This window comes from Mustela nivalis, assembly GCF_964662115.1.
Source record: "Mustela nivalis genome assembly, chromosome: 1".
In the NCBI taxonomy this organism is placed as follows: Eukaryota; Metazoa; Chordata; class Mammalia; order Carnivora; family Mustelidae; genus Mustela; species Mustela nivalis.
The window spans coordinates 27900155-27912306 of record NC_139020.1 but is presented as its reverse complement, the minus strand read 5'-3'; the positions used below and the strand labels follow the sequence as shown (position 1 = coordinate 27912306).

The following is a 12152-nucleotide window of genomic DNA, read 5'->3' as shown; positions in this document are numbered from 1 at the left end:
ATTTATTTATGTGTAAAATTTAATAAGGATGTGAATAATTTTAAATTCTTGCTATGTACACAAAAAGGGAATATTAAACTTGCAATGCTATATAGCCATTCATTTTCTAGAAGTATACATCAGATGGAATTTATCACAGAAAATTTTTATTAAAAATGTGCATGGACATGAATAATGAATATCAGGAGTAGCCATTACCTGTTAAAACCCCCACTCATCACAAAGAAGAAAATACTATACTGGAGTCACTATTTCTCTTCTCATAAATCTTATGCAGAGGTCCAGCATTTCTCTGAACTGACACTAATTGTTTACTGTCTATACCAAAATTTTCTCCAACTGTTCACAAACCAATCACAAGGGTACGCAGCAGGGGATGGGACCGTTTCTTCCACTAATCTTCTAGGCAATTTCTCCCACATATCTTGGCAGGAAGCCTGTAACAGTTTGAATAGAGTTGTGCACAATATGTGCAGTGCAGCCAAAACTCATTAAGTGCCTTTGTCTCATGCATCTTGTAAAACACAGTATTGCACCCCTGATGAGCAATGCCTCCAAATGTTATGTTAACATTAAGATCACCAGAAACCATTAATTTACTAGTCAAATTACATCTCTCAGCAGCATTTAGACAATGTTGTAGGAAATGATCTGCCTATCACCAAATATAAATGAAATTTTAATGATTGTTTTCCAGGTACTTCAGACACCAGTTAAGAAAGTGTTCTAGAATATACTTAATGACTAATTTCTTATAGGATGAGACTTTAATGTAAACTTTAATTTAAATGTAACACATTCTGTACATATTTTCCAGGTGTGAACAGGGTCTTCATAGCACTCTGACTTCATTAAAACACCACTTTCTTTCAGAGAATTAAGGAAAGTCTTCAATTTTGAGTTCCACCTTCTATTTACTTATGTCTATTGCCAGGCCCACTTTTTACCTTGCCTCTAGGGCTATCATTCCACATCTGTATCTTCGCATGTTAAAGTCCATTCCTAGAATGTCTTTATTATCCCAAATAAAGCCTACCAACAGCCGCGTCCCTCTGTTTCCAACTCCTCTTGAAAATATACCCCATCGATGAATTATCTCTGACTAACAATATGGCAAAGTGACCTTCTCTAGAACCCTCTCAATCGATCTTTGATACCACAAAATGGATTTATCTCTTTCCTGTTCTACACAGAAATATACCCATTATTTAAATATCCTTTATATTTTAAAATTTTGCTTTTTTCTGTTCCAGATTATAAACCAAAAGCTATCATGTTCTTTGCCTGATTTGGTAGACAGTCTAGATGATCACCATATACGAAGAGGCACTTGATAAGTAATGTGCAACTCATTTATTATCTATGAAATTTGATAAACATCAGTAGCCAACCTGGTTAAACAAAATACTAAAAAATTGTATTCCTCAACATCAGTGATTTCTTCATCTCAATGATCTTCCTTATTGTCTGTCTTTACCTGAGACATATCCCTGATTGATAGGTGGGTAATTCTTTATCTTTCAATGACAAAAACAAATAAACTACATGACAACCTGAGCAATAAGGCAACAACTGATCATTAAAGCTGACAAGAAAAGACCAAATCAACAAAGAATAGATCAATTTAGTTATTAACTGTGGACAAGGCCACCACATGCAGGTCAAAATTCAACTGCATTTGATCTAACAATCAAGAGGTCACTTTTTTCTTCTTACCACTTGTTAAATTCTATCCACCCAGGCTTCCTTAACTCAGATTTTTAAAATATTGTTAAGGCGATGACAATGATAACATGGCATTTACTGATCTGGAAAATAATTCTGATTTAGAAATAGTTATAACATGGCATGTTTTTATTGGGTTTGTTTATAATAGACAGTGGGCTAAGATATGAAAGCACATTTTACAAGTGCAAAATCCTCCTATTTTGGGCCACCTGGGTGGCTCAATGGGTTAAAGCCTCTGCCTTCAGCTCAGGTCATGATCCCAGGTCCTGAGATCGAGCCCCACATTGGGCTCTCTGCTCAGCAAGGAGCCTGCTTCCTCTTCTCTGCCCGCCTCTCCACCATCTCTGTCTGTCAAATGAATACATAAAATCTTTTTTTAAAAAAATCCTCCTATTTTGAGCAACACCACAAAAGGAAATAGTGCTTCCTGATTTGCTGATAGACAGTATTAAAGGAGAAGGAAAATAAAATGATTTGGACAAGCAGCTGAGCTCATCATTCAATAGGATCCATAAGAATGATAGGTCATGTGCCACAATGGTTATTTTTGGAGAGCTGAGCATGGCAGTATTATACGACCAGCTTTATTCATTTTGTGAGTGAGGATTCAGAAGAGTCAAGCAGAAACAAATGAAGGCTTGGAACAACTCAAAAGTTAGGAGCTCTGGGAGTTTTATAGCAACTCTAACGTTTTATTAATAAAAAAAATAATTTCGAAGCCCTAATAAAGGATTAAAAAATAGGGAAGTTCAAATGAATGTTTGCCCACCCAAAGTTATACAAAATAAAAAACCTGGAGATAAGACATTGTAACATGCATAACTACTGAGGGTTGATTCTGAAGCCTAACTGCCTGGAGTCAAATTCTAGCTCTAGCACCTTCTAAGTGGGTGATTAGAGGAAGTTTCATAACCAGTCTTGCCTCCTTGTTCTCCTGGTCTCTCTTATCCCAAGAAAGGATAATAACAGTACCCACCTCAAAGGCTTCTTTTTAGGTTAATATGGGTAGGCTCTTAGAACAGTGCTGAGCACATAGGAAGTGCTACATGTGATAATGATGGTCATGGTGATGGAGATGTGATCATGGTGATGGTGATGACAACAACCTATAAGCATTCATGTCATTAGTGCATTTTCTGAAAGTATCACCAGATTAGTTTGTGTTTATTTCTTCCATTTAAGTTCTTTTGGCTAAAGCCAAAAGAGATAAGTGGCTGCTTGTTTTCCCATATTCTTAATGGTATGAAACTATTCCAGCAAAGCATTCATTTTAGGGGAGTAGTTGGAAACCCCCAACATGAGGAATCCTCCAGGGATGAATAATGATATTCAACTAAAAAGTGAAGTTTAAAAAAAAAAGTCAAAATATTAAAAGTACTAGGATGGTAACTTTGAAAATTAAAATAATTGCAAAAGATGAGGATGGCAATTTCTAATATGGCAATTATTATCTGACATAAGCACCAATTTAAGGTCACAGGAACCTACTGAAGACTCTAAGTATTCTATTATACACTACTGATTCAAGTACATAGGGATAGCAGTATTTGTAGGAGTACTGAGCAAAGAGAATATATTGCAAATACCTTTCCATAGCTACCTTACCCATTGTACTGCCTCATGAACAGAGAAGTTCCTGTCTTTATTACCAGACTACAGGACTACCTTTGCTTTACAAAGGAACTGTCCATTAAGGATGGGGAGATCCAGAAGTCATCCATGCTACTCATCAGCTCATTCATTACCTACACATGGATTTAAAAGTTGTCCAACATGGAATCAGAAGCCTGTAATATGGTGTTTTAAACACTCTTGGGAATGGGATATAAAATGATCAACAAGTAATGTCCTGGCAACAAATGCATTTTGAACAAGAAAACATTTCAAAACCATTTTGCTATGTTCTAATGTTTCACCCACTTTGCCCAAATATTCATACCCATGTAGATACTCTCCCACTGGGATGGACTGGTGGAGGATATTTTTAAAATAATCCCATCATTTTAAGGAATATCTTCCTGTTGGTCCATAATCTTACAAGCTTTGTTTTCAAAGATCTTTGACAACAGGTATCAAATAAGGTAGTGATTATCACAACTGGCTACACTTTATGTATACTTAACAATAAATATTAGAGAATATACTGATGATATATAGAACATATTATTATCACTTTTAATTTTCAATTTCTGGAGGGTCTACTGCCATTAGGGAATATTAGCTGGCAAAAATCACAATTCTAGCACCTTATGCCATACCTTCTTTTTTTTTTTTTTAAGATTTTTTATTTATTTATTTGACAGAGAGAAATCACAAGTAGGCAGAGAGGCAGGCAGAGAGAGAGAGAGAGGAGGAAGCAGGCTCTCTGCTGAGCAGAGAGCCCGATGCGGGACTTGATCCCAGGACCCTGAGATCATGACCTGAGCCGAAGGCAGCGGCTTAACCACTGAGCCACCCAGGCGCCCTATGCCATACCTTCTTAAATAACCAATGTTGCAAGCCTCCTCAGGAGGAAAACAGTTCTATAAACATGGAGGAGTGCTTCCTTTGGTATCTTTTCATTTAATAGTCCTCAAAACAAGCATTTATAAGACTGATTATTTCTGGTATATTCTGTTTTATAGTGATCTCTTAAACCAAAATTTATATTGAAAAAAGATCACAACGACAAGGAAAATGTTATCTGTACTCTTAATATACTATTTAATAGCATTTTCTCCAAGGGACAGGCCAATTATTTTCACTTGGAACTATTTTTCCTATGGAATATTCTTCTCATAAAAACTATTTTAGATATGTAAAGGTATTGTTTTACAAATTAATTATGACAGGATTTCTGTAAGGATGCTAAGTTACCCAAATGAGAACTATTTCAGATTTTGTAGGGACTCTGGAATCCTACTTTGAAGAAAATTCAACAGAAAAGGACATTATGGTCAGGATCATTCTAGCTAAATGGAAAACTGAAGCAATTATCTCCTACAGATAGCCTTTAAATGAAACCACTTTTGTCAATTCTCCAGGTAACTTATATAAAAATGATGTTTGGAGCCTGATTCAACTAGAAAACCCTCACCTTTCCTTCAGGTATTTGATTATATACAATTGATCTCCAGTAACACAGCAGAAATATAAACTTCAGATAAATGAAACGGAATTAACACATGAATATCTAATGTTTCCAATTCTAACGACTTCTTAGGTAACTAGATTTCACTTCACTTTCTCTCTTGATAAGAAAAATAATTATTAGTGATAGATTAAAAAAGTAACATTAAAATCATGTATCTGACAGTTTAAGGTAAAGTTTATGCTATGTAAGTTCAAATTTTACTGCCTTTTTAATCATTTGTAAATCACGTTGACACTTTTAAGAAAAATGTTCATACTATCTAAGTCCAAATTTTACTGCTTTATTATTTCTATTATGTATTTTGGAAATGGAAATCTTTTGACCTTAAAATAACCAAGTAATAAAATAAAGTAGTAAAAGAAATTGAAAAGCCATGCATCTGACTCTTTATTTCAAACCATTAAGATGAAAGTCAGGAAAAAAAATTGATGACTTCCATTCACAACCAACAGAAAAAGGAAGAAAATCTCTCTCTCTCTATCTCACTCCATCCTGAAAGCAAGATCAGTATGAGCAAAAATGGATAGATTCTGGTTGGTCCACATAATGGATAGTTACTGTTGTACTGATAAAGCTTAATAGTTTATAGTTTATAGATATAGACTATGTAAATACAGTTTAATAGCTTAATCTGATGGCACTACCTTTCTTTGTTTATTTTATGTGAGAAATTAGTTGGCTATTTTTCTAAATTTATTTCCCAAAAGTTGCTTATTATTTTGGGAACACTGCATTACAAACACAGCAGCATAAGGAAAAATAGGAAAAGATAATGGCTTCCACCTTTGAAATCAAGTAACATTTTAATGTTAACAATGATTTGCTTTTTCTTATGACTGGTAAGAGAAATACTAAAAAAGTACTGTTTGACAGAAATCAAACAAAAAGATGAAGTAACATTCCAGAAATGTCTCAAAAACACTTTGGGAAAGAAAACTACAATAATGAATGTAGAACCCTTTACACAATAAATTTCTAGCATTTTAAGAGAAGGCTTTGTTACCGACACTCCCACAATATTTCAACAATTACCACGGTGTCTGCTAACCATTACTTACTAATTAAAACTGCTAAGGACAAAAATGATGGCCCATTCCTATAAAAACATTCAGTTAAGGAGTTTAAAAATATAAGACCTTTATTCTTAAGATTAGTTATTACATATTTAATCAAATGAAATAGAATACTAGCCCTGAGAAGTGACTACTTCTTATAAAAATATATATAAAATATAAAAATACCACAGCCAAATCTGTTTCTGTTCTGTGCTTTTATTCCTCCAACATGGTTCCCTGTACAAGTCCAATCTATGTTCAAGCCTATTTAAACATATCAAATTTTTCAGAGTTTAAATATGAAATAGTACCCTGACATTTAATCCTGTCACTCAAGCTTTTCCTACCAACAAACCTGGTTTCAAGCAGACCCCAAAGACAAGCCCTGTCAGAGGGGAATTCTCTAAGCCCTCTTGTCTTCTTAATCCATCTTGCTGGAATGAATAAGCCCCCCAAAAAAGGCCCACATCCCTGAAATATTGCTTAGCCATTTGTGTTGGACAACAGGGTATCATTAATATCTATTCAGAGTTGCAGTCCAGATATCCTCTGTATTGGCTTCTATAGAGCCTGCTATTCTTTCAAAACTTTTTTTTAAGGGAAAATCTGAAGTCCTCACTCATTCAACAGACCAAACTCAAGTTCAATATATTTTTATCTTCTATGCATTTATAGTCAAAAACTGACCTTCAATTAAAGAGTAAAAGATCAAATGAGGCCAAGTATCCAGAAAATATATTGCAGTTCAATTTAGGCTTTAGTTTAGAAGGCCAAGCAGACTGTCACTTAAGAGAGAACTTCTGCCTTCCAACAAATCAAAGTGTATTTCCCTGACTAGTTCCTTAACTGAAGTGAGAAGAAAATTTGGATTATTGCTTGAATATACCAAAGCAACTAGTAAATTGAGTCCATCAGCCATAAGGGGTCAAACAAACACTAATGTAACTGTTATTATACCCACTGGAACTTTGTAAAGGTGGCTTGGAGGGATATGTGATATTTTTGTATGTTACTGGTACTTTTAGAGAATATATACATTTCTAAACTCACAGGCATGAAGAATGTCTGAGAGGTGCTGACACTGCCATCAGCTAGATTCCTAGCTGACTTAGATATTATAAACTAAAAGCCATTCTTGCCACATCTCACAAATAAAGCTGCGGTTGACTCCATTCTAGTCCTCTGGTTAAGCACGATTAGATAAACAAGCATAATTCATTTCTCATATTACAAGAACAGCTTATGAACTGAGGTTTTCATTGTATATACTGGGGCACAAGAGGAAAGGAAGTACTAAATTGTCCTTCAGCGTGAGTGGCTCTGGAATCTATTTTTGTAGATGAGCCCTTTGAGATGCCTTCTGGATAAGGACTCAAAATACTAAACCAAAATGCAATAGTTTATGGCAAATAGTTTGTGTGAATGAGACAAAACAAAAATCTCTGGGGATTAAGGGAATGCTTTAAAACTGGATAAGAAAATTGTGTATCTGTCACATATTATAAAAATATAACTTCAGGGACATCCATCGCTGTTTTTGATTTTGCAATTTTAAGTTTTAGCCCAAAAGTATTGCTCAGTCATATCTATCTCTTCTCATTGCAGAGATATAGCTCATATAACAAGATGAAAGCTGTTAAGGCAGCTGCTCAAAATAAAAGGTCTCTAAAAAGCAATAGCTTCAGCTGTATCAAGTCTTCCCTGTGGAGCCATATTCAGACACATGAGCCAAACTCATATTATGTGTCTTCTTCATCTTTTACAAATGAAAAGCAAAATACTGGAGGCAAGAAGACAGTAAAATCAACAATAGGCCTGTCAAGGTAACTTGATTACTTCAGCACAAATTACTGAATTTTATGCAACAGAGTTGCCCTAGATTATGTATTCTATAAAGTGGCCATTTTTGATAACAAATATTGTTACTTAACTCATGGTTTATCTTCCTTTTAGTATCTATGGTTACTTAATGTTACATATTTTAGACAATGAATGGACTCCTCCATTTGAATACAAAGCTCCAAAAATATAACCTGCTCACTCATCTAACCAGAGGCAGCTCCATCATGAAGTGATCTGGGTGGTAGCTACCAAAGACTCCACACATGAAGATTCAAATGATAGTCAATTCTATTCTCATCTTACAGGTTTAAGAATAAAATTAGTTTACCAGTATTTTGCTTCCTTCTATTAAGACTTTAAATAGGGTGCCTAGGTGGCTCAAGTCGGTTAAGCATCTGCCTTCGGCTCAGTTCATGATCCCAGGGTCCTAGGATCCAGACCTACACTGAGTCTGCTTCTCTCTCTCTCTGCCCCACTAGTTCTTTTAATCAGTCTTTCTCTCTCTCAAATAAATAATCTTTTAAAAAAGACTTTAAATAACAAGATAAATAAGTATACCGCCCAACCAGGAATATTATAAGGTCAAAAAATGTCTTTTGCTGGAAGTCAAACTCTAGAACCACATTTATTTTGAAAGAATATTTAAGAAAAATGATTAACTTTGAATCAAAAGATGCAGTAAACTTAGGCACACTCACCAAGGTTATGAATTTCAGTTCAGAATTTTGTTATTTTATTTCACCTGCTAAATTCTTTATTTCTGAATTCATTCCCTAATATCACATAAATGATGCTAAATGGCTTAGAAAAACCAAAAGGTTCAAACCACTCATTTTCTTTGACCCAATGATGCAGTTCCTAAGAATTTATCCTATAAAAATAGCATAACACCACCAAAAACCCATATGCACAAATGTATTCAATGCTCTGCTATTTTAGGGCAAAAATACTTTTACATGTTTGCTAAATTATTCTGCATTTACTAGATGGCATATTATGTAGTTATTAAAGTTATGGTAACATGTACTATACCACCATATATATATATCTCAACCAAAAGATACTACTTGAAGTTGCTGTTATATTTGATTACCTCTCACCTTTTCTTTTCTTTTCTTTCTTTCTTTCTTTCTTTTTTTTGGAATTTGATTTATTTATTTGAGAGAAAAAACACACACACACTGCGAGGAGGGGCAGAGAGAGAGGAACAGGGAGAAGCAGACTGCCCCACTGAGCATGAAGCCCCATTCAGGGCTTGATTCCATGACCCTGAGAACATGACTAGAGCCAAAGTTAGATGCCTAACAGACTGAGCCACCCAGCACACCCAAGTCTGTGCCACTATCAAGCCATTATTTTCGCTGAGTTCAACAAAAAGCAAAATGAACATGACCTTCTCTGTCATCACCCCGCATGCCTCCACTCCCTCCCTACCACACATACTTTGCTTGTATATCACATAAATTTGGGAGTCTTCCCCTTCCTTGCAATATTATCTCCTAGAATCTGTATTAGTCCCCAGTTCCTCTCTTGTACCACACTGCCACAGTTGAGACCTTCATGATTTCTCTCTTAAACTATAGCAATTGCCTTCCTACTCCTTTTTCTTCTTCCAGTTCCTCCCCCAACCTAATTCTTGCTCCACCTTCCCACCATGTGTTTTTTGTTTTTTGTTTTTTGTTTTTTGTTTTTTGTTTTTTTTCAGAAATCTACTCATCATGTTACTCTCTTTAAAATCATTGATTTCTTCAAAGTAAGATAAGCTCAAATAGTATGGGTAGCATGCAAGAACTTTCTTGTATCCCTTTTTCAACAGCCTCATTTCTCACTGTTATGTGTAGGATTCCATGTTACCACTTACACTGAACTTTGTAACTTCCCTGGATTCTACACATATTAGAATCCCTGCCCACAATGTCTTTTCTCACCTAATTTGCCCCAGTCACTCATCTGTGTTCCCTTTCACAATTCTAGCACATTCTTCACATACTTCTAATTTTATTGCTTGCATGTACACTTCTTCCACTGTATTTTGACCCCCTACAGCCAGGCACTGTGTCACATTTATTTTCATATCCACAACTACATTATAGTCCCTGGTATTTCATAGAAACTTAAATATTTCTTGAATGAACAAATGAACAAATAAATAAACAAATAAAGGATGAGCAACTATATAAAATACGCACATATGTGGGCAAATACTAGAAGTAAATGTGGAAATATGAAAAGAGTTCTGATCTTTCTATTTTTAGTTAGTTTTATGAAAAAATAAAATAAAAACAAAAGATCTTTAAAATCCATAGTAAATGTCTACTACAGAAATTTCTATTCATGAGTAAATGTGGATTAGCAATGCTGCCATTGCTTATAGTACTGGTAACTTCTGAATAGAGTAATGCAAAATTATTAAGAGTTTTTTAAAGAAAATCTGTAGGCCAAACACATTTCTTAAACTGGCACAATTCAAAGATATTGTGGGTCCCCAGACCACAGCAAGAAAGCAAATATTGCAATAAAGCAAGTCAAATAAATTCTTTGGTTGCCTAGTACATATAAATACGAGTTCACCCTATACTGTAGTCTATTAAAAATACAATAACATTATGTCTAAAAAATGCACATATTTTAATTAAAAATACTTTATTGCTAAAAATGCTAACCATCCTCTGAGCTTTCAGCAAGATGTAATCACTGTGACAGATCATAACAAATACAATAATAAAGAAAAGGTTTAAAATATTGTGAGAATTTCCAAATTTGACACAGAGACACAAAGTGAGCAAATGCTATTGAAAAAACGGTGCTACTAGACTTGCTCAGTGCAGGATTGCCACAAACCTTCAATTTTTAAAAAGCACAGTATTTACGAACACAATTAGGTATGCCTGTATAAAGAATGATGGACCCAAATTTGCAATATTCAAAATCATTCAAGATATATAAGAATTTGGGGATTTTTTTCTTATTTAAAATGGACAGGCAATTTCCAAAAGGTTAGCTTAAGGTTTCCATCTGAAGTAGCAACCTCTGCAAGTTCATACACGGAGTTCTGTCTATATGTAGAATATGAAATTGCAAATGGGAATGAAACACTCATCAATCAAACATCAAATACTAACAGAATCCAGGAAACATTTTGCATTTCCAATTATGCTTTATCATTTTACATATCCCAAGCTCTCTAGCAGATAAAACAACTTCTTGTGAGACAGAATAAAATATCATACTTTCTTGAATTTTATATATATATAGATAGATAGATGGTATGTATATACATGTATATATACATATGAAGTAGAAAATAGCAAGAATGTGCCATGACAGATATCTACTTTCAATCCCCCATGATTAATTATGTACTTCAACTGATACTCCTTTCCATAAGAATATCCTTTGCCCTTTATCATTAGCTAAAGTTACAGTGGGGAAAAACAAAACCCTACTATTACTATTAAAAACATAAAATCATATAAAAGCAGGACCCTAAATATTTTAAATATTTTTTACTACTTACAAGAAAAACTGTATGATAGCAGTAAATCCCCTCTACGTTGGCTGAAATTCTCCCACTGTAGCCTGAGAAGCTTGAACTCTAACAGACTATAGAGGTTATCTGGGTCAGTGCTTTTAACCTTTTGCAAATCCTGTTCTGCAGAAAATGGTAGTATGTTAGCAGGATACCATGGGAGTGGTTCCTACATGGTGAACAACTATAGGTCACCACTCTTAAAAATCTTAGGCAGCAAAATCTACAGGAGCGGGTGCCTGGGGGGCTCAGACAGTTAACCATCTGCCTTAGGCTAGGGTCATGGTCCCAGGGTCCTAGGATTGAATCCTCTGTCGGGACCCCCCCCCCCAATCCCTGCTCAGCAGGGAGCCTGCTTCTCCCTCAGCCCCTCCCTCTGCCCCTGCTGTCTCTCACTCTCTCTTTCTCAAATAAATAAATAAAATCTTAAAAAAAAAAAAAATCTTGAGGAGCTTACAAAAGAAGCCATACAAATTCAGTAAGATAATTTCACAACTATTGTAAAATTCTAAATGGCTCCAGGATAAAAAAAAAAAAAAGGGGGGGGGGTTCAAAATTTAAGAAAATTCTGTCCCAGTTACTTTATTTACAGCAGTTATAAAATTAGTAACGACTTCCAGCCCATAGTATTTTAAATGTCATGTTTTCTTTAAAAATATGAAGAACTGAGCAGGCCACAGCTTTGGTCTGGCTGTTAAGTCCCTGGGATTGGAGAATGTTGGGCTGCGCTTCCTCCTAGAATGCCTCTGCGCTTCCATCTCTGCCCCTACCTGGGCTCTCTCCCCACTTCCTCCACCTGTGGAAAGCGGCTGGACTCCCAAGCCGGCTTCTCCTCCCTCAGCCCCCCACTCCGCACACTGCTCTA

General features: G+C 35.3%; 1 long non-coding RNA gene across 1 annotated transcript in view; it reads right to left on the bottom strand.

Moving 5' to 3' along the window:
* LOC309843725 overlaps positions 1–12152 on the bottom strand; it is a 71190-nt gene that overhangs the window by 58331 nt on the left and 707 nt on the right. Inside the window, exon 2 of the long non-coding RNA XR_014300312.1 lies at positions 11276–11405. This is a non-coding gene — a long non-coding RNA (uncharacterized lncRNA). The remainder of the gene's footprint in view (positions 1–11275; positions 11406–12152) is intronic.